Source organism: Ambystoma mexicanum, chromosome 11, assembly GCF_040938575.1.
Source record: "Ambystoma mexicanum isolate Mex_15411 chromosome 11, UKY_AmexF1_1, whole genome shotgun sequence".
In the NCBI taxonomy this organism is placed as follows: Eukaryota; Metazoa; Chordata; class Amphibia; order Caudata; family Ambystomatidae; genus Ambystoma; species Ambystoma mexicanum.
This window is the reverse complement of record NC_090934.1, coordinates 532,302,725-532,323,614: the sequence shown is the minus strand read 5'-3', so window position 1 is coordinate 532,323,614 and position 20,890 is coordinate 532,302,725.

Sequence of the window (20,890 nt, the reverse complement as noted above, 5' to 3'; positions counted from 1 at the left end):
ATTGCAAAAAGAGTGTCAAGAAAAGTTGCACTCTCTACAACAGAGTCAAAAAAAGTTGGACCAACAATTAACTTTTAATAGAATCTGTGTAGAACAGATGGTCATTTTACAAGACCAGATAGACAAATTAAAAGGGGAAAATAATAAATTAATAATTAAAGATCTAGAATCCCAAGCAGACTTTGATGAGAAGCGCCAGAAAGCTGGTGCATTCATAAAACAGAGGGACGACCTGGCTGCACAGAGGGGCACTCTAACTCAGGAAAGGGACGCCTTAGGCCGGAAGTTAGTCATTTAAAAACAAAGTTATAAGAAAATAACCTGGCCCTTCAGGAACTTGGTGAAATCAAAAGGGATTATGAGAAGCTGTTAGAGCACACCAGGCGGGTGGAGGAGGCTCTGGCAAAGAATAATCAAACCAGTTAGGACCAAACTCAGGAGGTGAGTCTCCTGCAGCAAAAATTGGCCCAATACTCCCAATTCAGGCAGGAAGCACAGAGAGACAATGAGGCTCTCTGTGAAAAGAATGACAGGCTCCATAGACAGATAGCCTTGCAAGAACAACTCATAGAGACCAGTAAGGCCTTAATAGTGGAATAAAAGGGTCAGATTCTTGCATGTCATCGGGGAGTAGGGGCTGAAAGAGATGAGGTAAGATGGAAGAGAGAAACCGCTGAGCATAACCTCAGGAACCCGGGCATCAGGGACTTTAATCCCTTCAATTCCATGGACTCTGCCACCCCCATGTCCACTGGCTCATATGAATCAAGGTCCACGGGATGGTAGACTTCAACACAATGGTAAATATGGGACTGACAGGTCAGCGCCTCTCAGAAATGGATGGGTGGGCATCTATGTACAGGTTCCCAAATATTAGGGCCAGCCTCTCTGATCAGGGAGACTCCAGTGAGGGGAGAATCAGAGAACTGGATCCTCAGAAATATCGCCTACTTAGAGATCAGTCAGTAAAATTTGGTGGGGAATTCCATGAGAATATGCCCACTGAGAGCATCTTAAAAAGTTCTTCCCAGCAAGGACAGTGGGGATTGGGGGGGTACTCAGCCAATCCTGGGAGCAAGGGCGAGCCAGAAGACTCTTCTGAGTGCCACGGGTCTCAAGAGACTAGGCCCCCACATGCTGCCAACCATGCCCAAGCTTTCAGAATCAGGGAGAGCCTAGAAGATCAGAAGGCCACCTCTGGTAGTAGTGCTTCTGAGTCAGAGGATGAGTGGACCAGAGTGCCCAGAACTAAAAAGGCCAACAAAGTTAAGAGAGCTCTGCTGAAAGATCCCCTGAAGCAAATCAAAGCTATAAGGAGCATCTTCATGCCCTACCACAAAAATGCCAAATATTCAGTTTGGGAGCACCTTGAATTGTTTGAGCAAATGATGGAGACTTTTCACCTGAAGGACAGCCAAAGCTGTATTCAGTATGTCAAGTGGACATTTTCACCTGAATACTCCAGCTTCTTTGCGGGGCTGGAGGATCAGAACCATTCAAGATGGTCCACCTGTAGGGTGGCCATTGTAAAGCAATTTTCTATTCATAGAAACCCTCAAGAGGCCTGCAAGGCAGCCTACAACCTGCAATGTGGGGAGGACCAGGCCTGACAAGAATTTGTCCAAGAACTGAAACACGCCTTTGCGCAGACCACCAGAAGGGTGCGCACTGACAGTAGGGAATTTATGAATACCTTCTTTCATGCCCTCCCTAAATACATTATGACCCAGCTAGTGAGGGACTTTCATGAGAAACGATCACTGGACTGGGTCATTAAACAAGCAACTCGCATCTACAAAGTGCAGAAGCCACTAGAAAGTAAAAATACTAACAAAAGGCCAAAATCAACCGACACCCCTGCTGCTGCTATGTTGGTGGAGGTGAAGGTGGCCCCCATTTTAGATCTGGAGATGGTGGGGCTAAAAACATTCCTGCACAGAATCCTACGAACCCAAGACCCAGAAGGCCCTTGGGCCAATCTCAAGCACGGAGTAAGGGAGGTAACCCCACAAATGGGACCCCTAACTCCCTTGACTACATGGGCCCATTCTACAAGGGCAACAGGTCCATCCTGGGCTATGTGTGGGCTCCTCCAGCCCAAGGGCAGGGGGGATCCAACCAGACAGCTGCTAACCCAGGAAACTTCCCTCCTCACTTCCATCCCCACTTGGAATAAAGGGCGCCCTATTAAATGCTCGCTCTATGGTAGCACATGCCACCGAAATAGCGGACACAATCCAAAATGAGAACTTGGACTTCCTGGCCATCACGGAACCCTGGCTCCATCCCGCAGCAGGACCAGCCATCATGCTAGCCACCCCAGACAACTACACTCTTATACGCATAGATCGCACCACGTCTAGAGGCGGCGGCCTGGCTATAATTGTCAAAAACAACTTAACCCTCAGACTCTCCACACCCCATAAAACTAAATCTTTTGAATCCCTCACAGCTTAACTCACTAATACCAATAATCAAACCATCACCATCCACCTGATATATCGCCCACCAGGTCCTATAGACTCCTTTGAGGAAGACCTCACAAACCTACTATCTGACAATCTAAAGAATTCCACACAAAGCCTCATCCTAGGCGACTTCGACCTTGGACTAAATGACCCACGTGACCCCAATGCCCTACAAATCAATAACACCCTGGAGGAACTAGGATTCTCCCAAAAGATTACAGAGCCAACACATATCAAAGGAAGGACCCTCAATTGGATCGCCGCACATAACTGCCCAATTACTATCACATCTATAATGCCCCAGCTATGGTCCGACCATTACATGGTATCCTTTACCTTAGAAGCCACCACGCCTACCAACAACAGCACCCTAGCCCCCACTGCACCTACTAGAAACAAAAAAAAATATCACCGTTGAAAATATCATCCCCCTTATCCTCCCTACTTTGAATTCCATTTCAGATCAGTCTGACCCAGCCTCCATGGCAGAAATATATGAGGTGATGCTTGCCTCCCTGGACACTATTGCACCACTGAAAATCAGGAAGAGCAAACCCTGCAAACACCTAAATACCTGGTTCACACCCCTACTGAAAGACATTAGACAAAAGAAACACCTAAGCAAAAAAACCTGGAGATCAGACCCCTCAGACACTAACAAAAACAACTTGAAGAAATTAGCCACCCTCTACACAAAAGAAATTATCTTAGCGAAGCAAACTTCTTACAACACCCGTATCACTCATGCCAAATCTAACACGAAAGAACTGTTTGCCATCCTGAAGGAAGTAGAATCTCCCACACAAGCGCCTGACTCCTGCCTCAAGAACAAGAACTGGTGCACAGGCATCCAAAATGCCCTAGCCAACAAGATAACCATGCTTCAGGCGAAGATTAATAATAAAAAAGTGTCCATTACTGCCCCAAATGCTTTTAACACAGGCCCTGCCATAAACCCACCTCTGACATTGAAACCGCTGGACACCCCTTCTTTCCTTTCTACTTTCGCAAAGTCTCCACCAAAGAAGTCGAGAAAGTCATCCTCACCCTTAAACCCTCTAACTGTCAGGGTGACCCATGTACAGCCCAAATCATAAAAGATGCTGCCCGCGAACTCTCACCTTTCATAACTAAACTTATAAATGCCTCTTTCACATCAGGCACCATACCCAGCAACCTGAAACATTCCTGGGTCCTCCCCCTCCTCAAAAAGCAAACTCTGGACCCCTCCATCCCAACCAATTACCACCCCATTACCACTGTGCCGTTCCTATTGAAAATTCTAGACAAAGTGGCCTACCAACAAATTTAACACCACCTGGAACTAAACCACTTCCTAGGAGTCCGACAGTCTGGTTTCAGACCACAGCACGGCACCGAGACTGCACTCTTAGACCCTAAGGCACAAATAGACTTACTAAGAGACAATGGCACGACCTCGCTCCTACTACTCCTTGACCTCTCTGCCGCTTTCGATCTGGTAGACCATGCAATACTATGCAATCATTTGGTCATGGCAGCCTGCTTCTCCCAGGAAGCAGTCGCATGGATCCAGTCTTTCCTAGACAATAGGACAATGCGAGTCTTCTCTCCCCTAGCTGCTGCTGACCCCGCACCCATTACTTGCGGAGTGCCCCAAGGATCCTGCGTATCACCCACCCTCTACAATATCTTCACAAAGCCCCTTTTAGATGATCTAGACGCTCTTGGTATCACCTACACCAACTATGCAGACGATACACAGATTCTCATCCCGCTGATGGGAGATTATGACAAGGATTTGGCCTTTGTGAACAGAGTCTACCTCATCATCCAGGCATGGATGGCCGTTCATGGTCTATGCCTGAATGATGACAAAACTGAACTCCTCATTCTAGGCACCTCCTCGAACATCAAAAAACTGGGCACCAACTATGACTCCTTCATAATTGATAACAACACCATCACTGTAGCCAAAGTAGTCAAAACCCTTGGTTTTTACATAGACTCTACACTTACTTTTCATAAACAAGTGAATTCTATGGCCTCAGCCACCTCCTATACCTGCAAGCTAATTAGAGCAGCCAATCCCTTCCTCTCACCTAACAAATGTGTCACTCTAGCAAGAGCACTAATCCTGTCGAAACTAGATTATTGCAACGCCCTCTACATAGGCATCAATAAATACATCACCTCTAAAATTCAAACATTGAAAAATAATGCCCTGAGAGCCGCCCTAAACTTCCCTAAAAATGCCCACATATCAGACCTTAGGAGATCCATTAACTGGCTATCTACTAAAGACAAAATCCTCCTCAAAACAGCCTCGCTCACCCATAAATGCCTCAACCATGCAGCCCCGCAATACCTCATAGACAGATTCACCAGACAAACAGCCTCCTGTCCCTTACGAAAAGCCAACTCTAACCTCCTGTTAGTACCCAGATTTAAACTCACCAAATCTGGCAGGAACAGCTTCGCTGTCAAAGCGGCACAACTGTGGAACTCCCTCCCAACTGATTTAAGGGAAGATCTCCCCTACCAGCAATTCAGATCCAACCTGATCCAATGGCTAAAAGTTAATGACGTTTAACCTCGCGCTACTGCCATTTGGGATCTCATGTATATTCTGTATATGTGCTCTGTTCTATTAATCTGTCAATTCTGCATTCTTGTAAGCCTATTGTACATATTTATGTGATCCTCTGACACCACATGTCTACAGCACTGTAACCGCAGCTGTATTCCTTTTTATTTGTAACATGTAACCTAAGCTGAACAACCCTCTTTCTGCCTTCGCGCCCGAATACCCCCGGGTCTGGTGCGAAATACAAATAAATAAACAAACAAACAAACTTCCCGAGGAGGACAGTAATCCCCCAAATGCTGGGCCAAGTTTCTTTGCCCGGTACCCGCCGAACTTCAACCCCCAAAACAACCCTTCTTTCTTTCCCCACTTTCCTGAGCGAGACAGCCCAATCCGGAAGAGGGGAGGCCAAGGGTGGAGGGGTACCAAATCTATCCTAACCAGGGGTATTATGGGAGAAGGGACAGTTACCCTTCCCGTGATCAACCACGGGTAGACCAACAGAACCCTCAGATGAGCATGGCGACTCAGAACTCCTCAAATCAAGGGTCTGGTGCTCCAGAACAATGAAGCGGGAAGAACCCTGACAACACACGGGTTCCCAGGGAGGAGGCACAGGGGAAGAGGGGTGTAAAGCCTTAGAGGAAGCTTCCTTCCCCAATTGTGGAAAGCCCCTGGAAACCCAGGAACGTGAACCAAAATCTCCTGCCCCCGAAATCTGCAGCCTAAGGATCAGAGGGAGGGTATGAGAAATAAAGAGCCTAAAAAGGCCCATTTTGTGGAGGAGGTGCAAATCTTCCTATTTGAAGGAGAGGGGTCCTCAGAGGATTCTGGGAAAAGGAGCTTCTCCTTCAGGGATGGGGGAACTCCTCCCAAAGAAAAATGGGTCCCAAGAGATCCTGATCAAGACTGGGTAGATAGGGGAACTGAGTTAAAACCGCCCATCATCAAACCCAGAATGACCAGCAAGAAAATCACCTTGGTCAAACCGATTCTGGTGACTACCTCCAAAAAGGGGGGGGGCAGCCCAGACTCAGAACAAGGGGAGCCAAAAACTTCCCCCATGTCCAATTGCCACCTTTTTCTTACAGGTTCCCAAGATCCCAAACAAAATCCTGCCCAAATCACCCCTCGATCAGAATCCAAAGGAATTAACCCAGCAATTAGCCAAAAATGTGCATTCTTTTTGCCCCCTTGAGGCAAAGGAGGGTCGATTTTATGCCCCGGTCCAAGTACAGGGGAAATGTACAATTTTGGCACTGGTGGACACTGGATCCCAAGCCACCCTTCTGTCAAAAAGGGCCTTTGATCAGCTGAATCCGGGAATGGGGGAGAAATACCAAATTCCTCTCATCCCTCTTCCTGGACAACTTCAAAACTTCGATGGGAAGGAAATTCCTGTCAAGGGGACTGCATATTTGACAGCTGAAAGTTCATTGAGGATTACGCAGATATCACGAGACCCCTGATCCATCTGTTGAAGGGGGGTTAAGTGGGAGTGGGGTCCAGAACAACCCGAGGCAGTAAAACAACTCAAAAGAAGCCTCTCACAAGTGCCTTGTCTAGCTTACCCTGTCAAAAACAAGGAGTTCTTCTTGGAGACAGGGTTCTCAAATACATGCTTGACTGCAGTATTATATCAAAAGCATGACAAAGTCAATAAAGTAATCTCCTATACGAGTATGACTTTATCCTCTGTGGAGGAAAAATTCAACGATTGTGAAAAGCCACTCCTGGCAACGGTGTGTGCATTGAACAATTACCGCCTGTTTATCCATCATCAACATCTTAGTGGAGACTCCACACCAACCCTTGCAATATCTTCAAAGGTACAGAATCTGTGCCGGAAATGTGAGTAATTCCTGAATTACTTCCTGGATTCTGTCAATGCAAGGCTTTCCTGTGGAGGTCAGATATGGCCAAAACAAGAAGAGTCCCCTCGCGCAAGGTCTGGCAGACTTGCATGATTGTGCCAGAGAAAACTATCTCTAGGACAAAAATCTTAAAATCAAGGACAACTTGGAGGTATACCTTAATTCCCCACACAAAGTCTATGAAGAGTGAGGGAAAGCCCACTGTCTATGTGGATGGGTGTTCCTACCATGTTGACAACAACGGAGAAAAGGAACTTGTGACCGGCGTGGAGAATGTATGGGTGAATGATGACCCAGAACACTCCGTTGGGTACAAAATCTGTCCCCGAAGTAGTCAAGTGGCAGAGTTGATGGCTGTGCATCAAGCCATCCTCACTGCTGTCTAACACCAACTCCACAAACTGGTCATAATTACTGATTCCGATTATTTACGGAATAGGTACGTGGAGTACCTGGTTAACTGGAAAACCAGAGGCATGGTATGTGCAAATAATAAATCTTTAAAACACAGAGAATTAATACAAAATATTGATGATCTGGTCACCTCGAATGGGATGACCAGCTACTGGAAAAAGGCCAAGGATCATTCTAAGGTAGAGGGACCAGACAAAACTGGAAATGACCTAGCTGATCAGCTGGCCAAAACCGGAGCCATCCAAGGTGATCTAATTGAGATTGAGTCCCTGTTGGGGGAAATCCAGGTCACTGCTATCACTAGGTCCCAGACAAATGCTCACAATGAACTCTCAACTGCACAATGGAGTAAGGAGACCCCAGATGCTGATTTGGTTATGGCTCAAAAAGGGGATCCAATAATTGGTAAGTTTTATCAACACATTGAGGACCCTGAGAACTTTCCCCTGAGGAATACCGATTACATTGGGAAAGAGGACCTCAGAGTGTTGATGAAATGTCCAAAAATGTTCCGAATCCAAGACAATTTGTTGGTGAGGAGATCCATAGCTGCCCATGACCAGTGGGTGGTCCGCACCTCATTCCAAAGCCTGATGCTAAGTCACGGCCAAAATGCGGCCACTGCTGGTCATCGGGGCTTTCATACGACATTAGAAATCTTGCGAGAGATTGCCTACTGGCCACACATGGGCCAGGACATCAACCAATACTTGAAGGGGTGTCTTGTGTGTGCACAATTTCAGCCAACATCACTCACACACCATGTTCCCCTCCAAAAGAGGGGGATGACATTGTCTTGATCAGATTTGCAAGTTGATTTTATCGGGCCCGTGATTCACTCCTCTAGAGGGAACAAGTACATGTTGACCGTAACATGCTTGTTTACTAAATAGGTGGAACGTCTCCCTGCCCCAAATTGCAAGGCAGAAACAGAAGATGCCCTGATGATCAATCACATCTTCTCGTGTTTTGGACTACCACAAAGGATTGAGTCAGACCGAGGTAGCCACTTCACTAGCAAAGTGATGACAAAGATGTTGGAGTTACTTGGGTCAAAAGGAAACTACACATTGCCTACCGTTGGTCCTCTAGTGGTGGAGTTGAGAGGTACAATAAAACTATTCTGAGCATATTAAAAAAGTTTGTGGCAGAATCTGGGCCAAGTTGGGACATTCAATTACCCCTTGTCCTGATGGCCATCAGATCTACCCCTTCTTCTGCAACTAAAATGTCTCCATTTAAGCTGATGACTGGATGAAGGATGGTGCTACCCCAGCATCTCCTCTACAGCACCCAGGAGCAGACCTTGATAAATGCCTCCACAACTCATGAGTATGTTGAGAATATGAGAAAACACCTTCAACATGTGTTTGCCTATGCTCAGCGGAATATAGAGAGATCTGCAGACAGTGTGAAGACCCACTATGATCTTACGACAACTAAAAAAGAATACCAAGTAGGAGACAGGGTCTACTTGTACAATGTCCAAAGGAACCAAGCCAAACAGTGCAAATTTCTCCCAACTTGGAGGGGCCCTTTTAAAATTGTAGGCAGAATCTCACCAGTCGCCTACGGAATCCGCATCCCCAAGTGCAGTTTGGCAGAAGGGGAAGATATGTGGGTCCACTTAAACCAGCCAAAGAGTTGCCTTCCCAGGCATACTTTGCGGCAAATAGAGGAAACAACCGGAAACCCAGATGGGGAATAGTGAAAATGAGAACCAATGCAAGTGTCCTTCCCACTGCTAACATCCACAAATCACGTGTGGACACAGTAGTGGAAAAAATATCCATAACCATGCTCTATTCTATCTTCTAGCTATGAATTGATAATCATCCAAAGGACTACCAAGGAGGACCACTCGGGTACTGGGAGGAAAGACCCAAGGAGCCCAGAGTGCCGCTCCATACTCCAATCAGAAGCAGCAATACTCCTGACCAGAACCAGCAAGGAGAGTGGGTCGCTTCATCACTGACGGGAGTAGCAGCTGAATTTATCCACATGGACAAAAGAAAAGAACATCCCGATCTCCCCGGCGGTCAAACTCAAGTCGGGAGGGGGGGCTCTGTGGGATGTATAGACCCACTCCGCTATGCTATGCGGCATCACCCTGCCAGTTGTGGGGAAAGAAACAGCAACAATGGCAGCAAAACCCTTGTGCGTGCCAAAAACCTACAAAAACCTAAAAAACCTGTGCTTCTGCATACAAAGGAGGGATGCACAACCTGCCACCTATGGTGAATGTGCAGTGGAATGGAGCACACCCTGCAGAAATGTGCCAGTGGGTTCCATAACCAGAAAAGCTAAGAGAGTGCAGAGAGAAAAGCAGCACTTTGCAAGGGAAACCCAAAAATGTGTTTACAATTGTCATTCGCTTTGTTGCCGAAAACTCCAAAATACCTATAACACAACCCTTTTCAACATTCACAATCTTGCCTGGTGCTAAAATCCATGCATCAAATGAAACATTGTGGAACATACAAAGTCTGGAAACTGACAGCCTCTATGCCAAAGTCTGGGTGCAGTACCCGGGGTGACCTGAATGAAAACTGTCAGAGGAGTACTAAGGCAGCTTTAAAATGACCTAAAACTCAAAAGTCTGCTGAATTAACAAACAATTAACAAACATAAACAGGATTGTTGCCAAAAAAGAATACAGATTTTAGTTTTTTTTGATTCCACAGATGTTAAGGCCAAGGAAGAAATGTATTTGTATGTGATGCAACAAATGTGGGTTTTGTTAAGTTTAAGAAGTAATTAGCATTGCTGAAGTTTTAAAAAACTGGGAACGCAGGTTTCTTCCCAGAAGGACGGCCTTCCCCTCAGCAGAAACTCACAGGGAGGTGTGAAGCGGGTCGTAAATGGCCCATGAAAGGAACAAACAAGGAGGAACATACTCCTGGACTCCAGGGAGACAAAAGGAGGCGGAGCCAAGCGATCATCTGTTGCTGAACATGAACAAAAAACACTTTTCAAAAGACTTATAACTTGCTATTCAAAATGGTGAAAAATTTAAAAATCACAGAGTTGTTCATTTAATTTCTGGCTGCATGTGTGAAGAGGCAGCAGAACTGTGTGACATGTTCTGGACAGGAATGGCAAGATATGTGATTTTAAGCAAAATGTATTACTGTTAGAATTGTGAAAATCTGCACACATATCCCTATGTTAAACAGGCACAATTGTGGAAATTTGCAGAAAAATGGGAACGTGTGTTTATAGTGAAAAGGGCAAAATTCTGTAGAAAGCAGAGACAAGATCCCACAGCTACGGGGTTTTGAGGAACAGCTGCCATGTAAAATATGCAATCTGTGTATGTGATTTTTATAGAGGTTGCACATGTGTAAATATGTATTTTGCCAAAATAGACTTTGTGTTCCAGTGGTTAGGGGTGGATTCTCCTCCTATCAAGGCAGAGAGTAGACTCTGATCCAATCACCTTTCACAGGGGCAAGCTTAGCTAAGCCGGCTCATACACTCCTTTGTGATTATAATTTTTAGGGCATACATAGAGACAGTGGAGAGCACATAGGGACTCTCTGATCCAGCCACTTTCCTGATTCTGGTGAAGCACTCTGATCCAGCTTCCTATATCCAGCTTTAAATATTCTTCCAGATCCAAATGCCAAATCTCTTGCCAGCAATAGAGACTATTGATTTCCAGCAAGGCCCCAATCCTCAAATTCATTCTCCCCACTTAGTAAAGCGCTGTGTGGTGTGAGAAGGCCATTTTTAACCTGTATCCAGAAATTCTCTGGCTTGCCACCACTACGCCTGCCTGAGGAACTCACCATCCAGCTGATCCAAATACCCACAGACCAGGAGAGCAGATCCTGTGCCAATCTGGCGACCGGCCTAGAGGATCCAGTCCCAGGCCTGATGTGCTGTTTTTCCTAGACCAGACCCAATCCCAATTAAAAACATAAACAGTGAGTATAAATAGGAAGAACCGTGTCCCATATGTCCATTGCATAGTCTTGTCCCTATCCAACTCATCCTATCTTTCATCTAGAACCAGTATTGTTAAAAATATCTTTGTGCGGACCCTTCTCTCATATGTGTTCCTAAACCCTAACTTCCTATTGATTGATTAAGAAAGTAATTCTTAAACCAAACAGAAACAGAGTACCACACCTGAACTGTTATGAGCGGCCGTGACTGACCTTCCTGTGTGGCATCCTACATTTTGGTAGTCTTTAATATAGCATAAAAAAATCTGTCAATTCAAAGTGCGATTCTCCCGTTATCGCGAATATCGCACAATGAAAAGTTTGCCACAAATTTTATATTTGAAAGATTTTACATGTGTAAAATACATCTATGCTGCTTCCAACTTGGATTTTAAGCTTTCAAATGTTTTCTTTGGATTAAATCATTGCTTGTCTTTGTTTGCAACTATTCAAAGTGGCTCCTATAAGAATTTAGAGCAATTTAAGTGTTTTTGATCACATTTGGTGTTTTTGCCCAGTCAATTCTAAAGACAATTTTAAAAGCCATTCTGACAGCTGGACTGTCAATTCCATTTTTGTCTTGTGTTTGCTGGGGGAAAGTGAGATTGATATTCTGTTTGATTGGTGCCATTCCTGAATACCTGCTCTCTCTTCCGATCTCCTTACATTGCCGATTGGGGGGTTGAGGGGTATTGCAGGGGGTAATGCTAACCACAGTGCTATCTGATCTGAAACAACACAAAAGTATTATTTTCCGTGCTGCATTTGTTTTGCTTATTACTCATTCTAGTGTATTAAAGACATTATTCATTGTTCTGTCACCCTATTGGTGATTGTTGTTTATCTATTAAAACATATTGGCCCTCATTACGACCCTGGCGGAGGACCATGGTGCAATTTGCACCATGGTCCATGGCGCAAAGCTGCCAACTCCGCCATGGGGGTTGGCGGACTTACCGCCCCATTCCGACCTTGGCGGGGCGGTAAGTCCCCAATCCCCATTTACCCTTCCCCATTCCCATTTTTGCCCCATAGGGTATAATGGGAGTGGGGAAGGCGTTAATTACACCACCGTAAATTACGGTGGCGTAATTAACAACGAGTCCCGTAGCGCCATGGATTTTTCCGCCTGCAAAAAGCAGGCGTGAAAATCACCATGGCGCTACGGGAACTCGTAGTCTGGCGGAAAGGTACGCCATGCTTTACGCCGGCGTAAACCCCTTTCCGCCAGGGTCCTAATGAGGGCCATTGTGATTACATATTCCATACATAAATAAATATTTACCTTTTCATACCAGCCTGATTCCTGGTTCAGTGTGACCGGGGGGGTTCCAGGAGAAGGGTGCAGTATGAGTGGTATATCGTTCAGAATATTGAACTTTTAGACAAAAATAAATAAGGATTTCAGTTGTGCACTACATGCTGAGCTTTAACTTGGGTGTGTGCCGGATTGAAATCACTTACAGTGCACAGCCAGAGTGAAAGAGGGAAAGCAGTAGCGGAGGTCCAATAAGAGTGATCTCAGTCTTACTGGCATTAAGGCAGACATTGTTGGAGGCACACCATTCCTGAATCGCACATACACAGTCAGCAATACCCGAGAGGAAAGAGGATGCAAACAAAAAGGCTGAAGGAGTGCTGAGTGTCATCTGCGTAGCACAAAAAAGTTAGAAAATAATGTAGAGATTAGGAGCGCTAGAGGTTCCAAGTAAAGGTTGAAGAGCCATAGTGAGATATGTGGTCCCTGGTCTTCAGGCCAATGATAAGTCTTGCAGCCTTATTCCAAATTAGCTTGAGGGGGCCAAGTGAGAATGTGGGTAGATTACAGAACAGCCTGTTGCAATAGTACACCCTAGAAAGTACCAAAGCTCTAAAGACATTGAGCTTCTAGATAAAAGTGAGAGGGAAAGGATGAAGATGAGGCAAACACGATAGGCCCAGGACAAAGTGACACATACATATAGTCATTGCATGAACAATGTCTTCAAAGGGGAGACTGGAGACACCGGGACTGCGGTGGCCATTTGGACAGGAGTCACAGTTCATAAGATGCCTTTGAGGTGCACCTTGTGTACTGCACCTTGAGCGTCCCCACCCAACAAGCCCCCTTGCCTGCACACAATCACAGGTGGCCACTGCCATTTATACTGGAGGCAGAGTACATAAGGGTGAGGCGAGCGCAATAGTCCAATGCACGTGTTATTGCACACCAATATGTAACAATACACTTATAAGTTTGAATGTGTAGTTTACTTTCAAAGCTTTCTCACAACTGTTTACCTTGAATTATTTTTAATGTTTGCATTTAGTTTGGTAAGGTGGATATCAATGACACTACATATTGTACTGCTGCAGGTGACAAATTGGCTGCATCAATCCACGGTTTTGTCCACTGTCACTGGGGAAGTTATCAATAATGGCTCGAACCACTTAAGCAGGTATTACTGTTCGGAAGCAAAATCCCAGTCTGCCATGATTCCACCATGCAAACGCAGGATATGCCACAAACCTGAACCACCTATGTAACAGATACATACATAAATTACTGGAATGAAGACAATAATTGCATTTTTTTTATTTTATTTGCACTACCTTGTAAAATGTACGGCATTGTTTTCATGTATAATGTACCCTTTCATACAATGTATTGGCAGTACCGGGGTTTGGGATCCACATACAGAACTCTTTGGTGTATTTACATTGAGTAACACAAATGGAGTACATTGTTATGATATGTAACAATTAATCTTCTCTTTCAATTGTCACCAATTGTTCACATTTAGTGAAATGACTCAGACCAGTTGTGTTTGCAAATGCTCGTCCTTCACCAAATGCCATAAATAATCCTGACAACAGTTACAGTGTCTCAGATATAAGGCAATAATTGGACTACTGTGCAGGAATGATCACATTTATCATAAACACACAGGAAGATCCACAAGAATTCCTAATGTACTTACAGCAAGTACTGCACACCAAAACTCCCTATGAATAAAAACTTCTAAATTTCATACACGTGCAAACATACATGCACTCTCTGCAACTATGTTTTACAAGACCACATCCCTAATTAACGATTTGTAAATGTATCCATACCAAATTCTGAATCCATTCCATTTCACCAGCTTCCACAGAATTCAAATCATGGTATATCATGCCCTTTTTGCAATTCAGACAATCGTTCCACCATAGAAATAAACTCACATAGCCAATATGTCATACTAATGCTTCTGAGGTACCAAAAATAACTGTACACTTACAGGCTTCACACATGGCTAAGTATCTCTTGGAAGGAAAACCTGCAGGTATAGTATACCACAGTGGTGCCACAACCCTTCAGGGCACTACACTGCATATGTCAAAAACATAAGTGGTTGGTTTAAATGTAACAATACCTCTATTACTCCAAAACGTAGGTGATCAGCAAATTTAAGAAATGCCTACTTAATATTCCTGCAACCCAAATGTAGTCACTAAACTATAGCACAATTACCAGTTATAATATGCCAACAGGCATCTAACTACATCCATAATACTATATAAGCATGTTTGAAAGTCAATCTAGTTAGAATACACCAACAGGTATCTAACTACTTGAAAAACACCCTTCATTGCAAAGCTCTTGAATTACGCTATCTCAATTCTTATACTTCAAAACATTATCTAACCTTTAATGTAGTTAGAATACGCCAACAACTATCTAACTACTTTAAGCACAACATACTTCAAACAAACATACTATCACCCTTACACTCACGTAACTGTAATTGTTTTTTTAAATCCAGCATGGATTTTTTTCCCCAATGACTATGTAATGTCAATACAACAACAGTGTGTCCTACACTAATGTTGTACCAAACATAGTACTTACAATGTACTATTTATGAGGGTTTAAAAAAGAAAATGTATATTTAAATAACAAATACGACTACAGCTTTTGAACTATCCTGTTTAACCAATTGTACTGTTTTTTCAACAGAAAATAAACCAGAGATTGCAGCTTCATAACGCTACAAAACTAAGTAACCACAGCAATTATAATCTAATACATAGGGCCTCATTATAACTTGCGCAGAATGAGTTTAATGGCACCGGTAATGGTGCCGGCGCCGCTAAACCCACTCTGTACTATTACGAGGTCCCCTCCGGGGACCCGCTCTGGGTGTCTGGTTTTTCCAGACATCCATAGCGGGTCCCGCGAGGGGACCAGGGAGCTAACAATGGGCCCGTTCGTAATGGGCCCGTTGTTAGCTTCCTCACCATTCCCATTGAGCCCTATGAGTGCTCGAATGGGAATGGGGAAGGACCGGGCCCAGGTTCCCTGAAGGAGGAAATACCAGGCCCTCCATACTCGGAATGACCTGGTATTTCCACATTCACGGAACCCGGACCCAGACACGATTTTGGAGGCAGCCGTGCACTTATTAAGGGCATGGCTACCTCCAAAGTCGTAATGAGGCCCATATTCTATAAGCACAATCTTCAAATGTTCTACAATCATAAGTATTATATACAGTTCAATTACATAATTCCTCCATTTTGCAAACACTTTGTACTCCCACTACATTACCTACAATTACTATGCATATATTGCTACTAATGTAATTCTCGCCATACTCCTACTACATTACTTATAATTACTATACACATGTTACTGCTGTGATGGTTGTGCCCAGTGCACATATTCTTGTTGCCATGGCCTGTGGCCATGCCCCCCAGAATCTGGACACTGGTCTCATCCACCACAATACAATAAACTATATAAAAGAAATAGTTACAATACACCATCAAGTAATATAACTCACCCTGAGCCCCCTGCAATTGAAATTATGTCTGCGGACAGGGAAAATGACAACGGACTCGGCAGCATTGCCAAACCCCTTTTTCACCTATAAAAACATCTCCACATTACTTTCATACCACTTCCCTATCATTTCTATGCTCTGTTCCAGCTTTCAAATAATGTCACATGTCTTTTCCAAGCCGTCCGCGGATAGTTACTGTTAGGTAAGAATTCCACAGAGCTGGTAAATCTTCCTTTCCTGGTTCAATCCCAGAACGTTTTGATTTTCTAGTGGGATATTTTTCATTAATACCTCAGTGAGTGGGAACCCTTTTCCACACTCACCTAATCTTTAAATCTTTTTATGGGTGTCATTTTTAAGACTCTCCATAGTGTCTTTTTTAAAGTTATAATGTTTATAATGTTTAACAACTTCACCTAGGATAAGTGTTTCACTATTCACCAAAAGTGTATTGTCCAGTTGACTGTTTATGTGATTTGTTCCAAGAGTCACTGTACAACTGGAAGGGCCTACTACCCCTCTATTACTGAATGTAATCTGAAAGTAACCATTGTTTATTTTTACTCCCAAAGAATAGTCTTGACCTATACTAAATCTGTACAACAATGTTTTGACTTCCCTAGAACTACTATTAGGTGTTCCAAATAAGGTCTATACTTGGGTCTGTGGATTTCAAGTATAGTGTTGTGTTTTTATACTGTGATTTCATACAATGTGTTAGTACTTACTTACCCCTAGATTTAACTGGGTCTACCTGTATTTAAATAAATCCTTTATTTTTACAATATATAGTGTTTCAGTGTTTCTTTGGATCAGTTGTATCACAATTTCACTTGTACTGTGTCTACTGCCCTCTCTCCCTCCTAAGATAAGCCTGGCTGCTCTGTCTACGCTACCCTGAACTTAGGTGATACAGCCTTATACTAAGAGTGGAGTCTTGTACTGACTCAGTTGAATGATTTTACTAAGCCCTTAGTTGTCCTAACAGTTACAACACCTGGCCAGCTTTTCCCCATATCATATTTTTTCCACTCCCCTACCCTTCTCAGCCCCTCTTTCCACCACCAAATAACCCAAAAACGCATTTTCCAGACTTTTTTTCCAATGCGCTGTTCGGAGGCCTGTCTGCAGACCGAAAAGGGAAGTGAGTCCGCGAACCGAAGCCAGATATCACACATTTTTGTAACCTAATTTTTGGTCGTTTAAAAAAAAAAAATGACTGGACGGGTTTAGATCAAATTTACAAAAGCTTGCTATCGGGACCAAGCTACCGCGCCTGCTACAAATTTGGTGAAAGTCCATGCAGCGGTTTGGGCTGTAGGTGTGACAACATTTTTTTCCCATTGCATCCATGGGAAAATCACACATTTTGGGACTCCCCCTATAACTTTGCCGCCCTTCCTGAAAACTCACCAAACCTCACAGGATCGATCTGACGGGGCTGTGTATTTTTTTTGCAAAGTTTCATGAGGAATTGTTCAGCGGGGGCGAAGTTATAAGCTGACCAATAAGTGCTCATTGGTATCCTTAACTATAGGGCCACTACCGCAAGCCCTATAAAATATATATAAACACATATATGAAAACAAGTGTCACTGGAGGAAGCTTGGGGTTAGGTAGTAGAATGAGGGAGAGGCATGGTATTTGCATACATAATATATATATAAAAGGTCATGTACCTATATTTTTAAACCTTACACATTAAATACTGCTGCATGCATTCTTTTGTGTTAGGCCATTTATGGTGTCTTGCGTGATGATGTGCATAAAGTTTGTTCTGCATGGGTTCGCTCAAAATTATATGCATCAGTGGAATAAGACTTTAGATTACTTCTGCAGTATGAACTTATTACATATCGGTAAGTGTGTGTCTATTTTGGCGGGTCTGGCTACTTTTCACTGCTGAATGATAAATGTATCAAATCAGATGTCATTGCACAATGCAGTGTTTGGATGGGGTGGGAGTGAGATCAGGCGGGTGGCGATTAGCATTTGCTGTTCATGGGTAAAGTAAGAATGTAGATGAGCTGTGTTGTGTATGTGCTGTGAAAAGGATGTCTGTTTTTATATATTGCACAAGTGTCAATGTAAATTGTTTACATGCTTTTTTGCATGGGGTGTGAGTGAATTATGTGGGTGCATGGAGATTTCATCTCATTAGCAAATGTTTTGCTGTGTTTTGTGATGCACTGTCGAAGTGCACAATATATCAATCTCCATGAAGTGGGGGTGGTTTTCTGCAAATGCATTTTGTTGTGACTGACTTGTTTGTTATGTGGTGGGCATGATATATTTGCAATGGAGTTTTTCAGGGTAATTCATGGAATTAATGTGCTCTAAAAACGGCACAAGCGTGAAAATTGCAGTGCACGTATGCGAAAGTCATGCATGCAGCCGTTTGTCGATTCATGGAAGGCGCTGCATGTGGCTTACCTGAGATCTGCGCTGAATCGGCGTGTGGTGCACACGTCATTGCAACATCCCAAAGGCTGTGCGCGAGATGGCCAGTGAAGGCACACACAGGCAGTGCACACACCTAAAAAGGGGGCAGAACACGCATAATGGGGAACAACACGTGAAAATGTGGGTGCTACGGGGAAGTACCACTGCTAAATCCTCGCAACGCCCACACATGTGTACTAACAACACATATTCATGGAATCGAACAGGGGAAACCCGCGTGCCAAAAAAGACACCCTAATCCGGAAACACGTACGTCAGGCAAAAGCAGGTGTAAGCGGCCCTGCGCAGCATAAAAGTGCGCGCAAACAACAATCAAGCTCATACGCTACGATGAATATACTTTTCCTCGCAGCAGTGGTCGTGGGACACCGCAGGAGGAGGATAGCCAAGCCCCACATTCTTTTACCCAGAACCAGCCTTTTTTGGGATGCCTGATGACCAGGTCTATGGCAGGTACAGGTTTCCACCCAATATCATCCTAGAACTGGTTGCTGACTGGGTGGATGCCCTCATATCACCCACCTTGTGCTCCCAAGCATTGAGCCCCTTGGAAAAGATGCTCAATGTACTGCATTTCTTGGCTACTGGGTCATTTTAGCAGACAAGTGCCATAGTTGGGGGTGTTTCACAGGCCACGCAGTCACACTGCCTACACCAGGTATTGGCGATCATGACTGCAGGCCCCTCAGTCTGCAGGCACATATACATGCCCAGAACACCCACAGAAAGACAAGCCACGGTCTAGGACTTTTACGGGGTGGCACACTTTCCCAAAGGGCTAGGTGCCATTGATTGCACCCAGGGGGCTCTACGTCCTCCTAGGGCCACTGAGCACATCTATCGCAACGCAAGCACTGGCATTCCATCAACGTGCAGGTTGTATGTGATGCCAAGGGAATCATCACCTCTATATGTGCCCACTATCTTGGGTCCAGCCATGATAGTTTCATACTCAGAATGTCACCCTAAACGGGGCCTGGAAGCTGGGAGGCATGGCAACACATGGCTCATTGGTGAGTACAAATGCCTCTGCACAGAGACATGGAGAAACCCAACTAATGACAACCATTATCACCTCCCCCAGGACAGTGCCTACCCACTGAGCGCCTACATGATGACGCCAATACAGAACCCCACCACACCACCCGAGGTAAGATACAACACAGCCCATTCCTCCAATTTTTTTTTCAAAACCACTGAAAAGCCCTCCCTAACATAAATAAGAACCTGCTCACTCAAGCAAAGCACAGCGATCCCCATCACGCCCAATTTGCCTTCAGAGACACTACCGAATCTGAGGTCATCAATCTCATCAAACACCTTAAACCATCACTATGCAAAGGAGACATCTGCCCCCTAAAATTATCAAGGAATGTGCTAAGGACCTAGCCCTCTGTTTACTGCATTCATTAATGCTTCATTCAGAACAGGCTCTGTACCCAACAGTCCCAAAGAAGCTTGGGTACGCCCTCTTCTAAAAAAAAGTCACATTAGATCCAGCGCAGCCCAACAACTACAAGCCTATAATGACAGTCCCATATCTTCTGAAAATATTGGACAAGGCAGCTCACAACCAGATACAATTTTACATTGAATCCAACTTCATACTGGGTAAATGACAATCTAGCTTCCGTGTAGGGCATGGAACAGAATCCACATTACTAGACCTAAAAAATCAAATCTCCCAGATCATCGACAAAGGTAAACCTGCCCTTCTCCTTCTTCTCAATCTCTCGGCAGCATTTCACCTGGTTGAGCATAAAACCCTAACCACCAATCTCACCCAGGCAACCCACTTCTCTACACAAGCAGCATCATGGATCACCTCCTTCCTGGAAGGCAGACCAATGAAGGTGTTCTACAACACAGCAAATGTCGACCCAACAACCATACATTGAGGAGTACCCCAAGGCTCTTGCACAGTCCCCACCCTCTACAACCTCTTCACTAAACCCCTTTTCGACCTGCTAGACTCAATTGGTATAGCATATACTAATTATGCGGACGATACTCAAGTTCTCCTACCACTATCTGGTTTCTACCACCAAGATGCTACTGCCTTACACGACATCTGTGCTACTGTCCAAGCATGGATGGCCGTTGTATGAGAGGATAGGTCCAAGAGACCCCCCTTCCCTGCAGCCCCCACCTTGTACAGTCTCTGGCTCGTTGGGGGCCCCCCCGTCACCAGGGCCCAGGTGGCGGGTGGACCACTGGCTGACACATTGACCAAATGTGCTGTATTAATGTAGGCCCTGGAAACCATTTTTTACACCAGAACGACATGAGCATTTGTGCGCTGCAGCACGGCCCCCACCTTTAGAGAGTCCTCGCTTGTCCCTGTGGCCTT